Source organism: Podarcis melisellensis (assembly GCF_964234715.1).
Source record: "Podarcis melisellensis genome assembly, chromosome: 14".
Taxonomy (NCBI): domain Eukaryota; kingdom Metazoa; phylum Chordata; class Lepidosauria; order Squamata; family Lacertidae; genus Podarcis; species Podarcis melisellensis.
Genome location: NC_138546.1, coordinates 42118584 through 42119476, shown reverse-complemented (window position 1 = coordinate 42119476; position 893 = coordinate 42118584).

Below are 893 nucleotides of genomic sequence, written 5' to 3'. Positions count from 1 at the left end.
GGGAAGGCTCCAGAGGGATGCCGGAGAGGGTCCCAGTAGGGAGAGAGGCAGCCCATCTGCTGGGGAAGGAAATCAGTGTAACACCAGTGGAGAAGGGGGGCAGATGGGGGAATCGGAGAGGAGGCTCCAGGACTCCTCGCCGGAGACCAGCGGGGAGAGCACGGGTGCTCCGCTTCCCACACCCTACCTGCGCAGAAGACTTCCACGCAGGGAGAGTAGGAGGAGACTTGGCGTCAAAGAACTTCTTTGCTGGAAGAAGCTCAAGAAACGCCCACCGACGGATTCTGCCAGCGACTGAGACAGCCACGAAGTGAAAGGCTGTCCAGACAGAAAGGGTTCAACCAGGCAACCTAGCCAGGAGTGGCGGCAACTTACGCACGAGCAACCCCTAGAACCATTACAGTATGCACTTGTATATACGTTTGTGTGCACATGCTTGCACATGTACCTGTTTTATCTGCACCAAGGGTGGTACATGTTATGCCTGCCACCCAAATCAGCAGCCTCGCATCTCTACCTCCACTTCTTCTCCACTGTAGATATGCAAAACATATGATACAGCAGCATCAAGTTGCAAATTTTCCTGTCCCTACGAGCAGCAGGCAGCAGATTAAGGAAGGGGCAGGGAATCTTACGGCGCGATGGCATCGTGCCACACACTTTACCCTACTGAACGTTACAAGGGGGAAGAGGAGATGCTGGATCGCTGCTTCTTTTGGTGGCAAGATGTGACCCGTAACATTTCGTTCCAGCTTCATAAAAGTCAACGATCCAGCAACAACCTAGCATTTGCCGAGCCCAGTGTCCGACGATGAAATGGGTACAGATCTAAAACAAATCTGCCACAACATATTCCAGTGGAAAAAAGCAATCACCTTTTAAAAGAAAAGGAA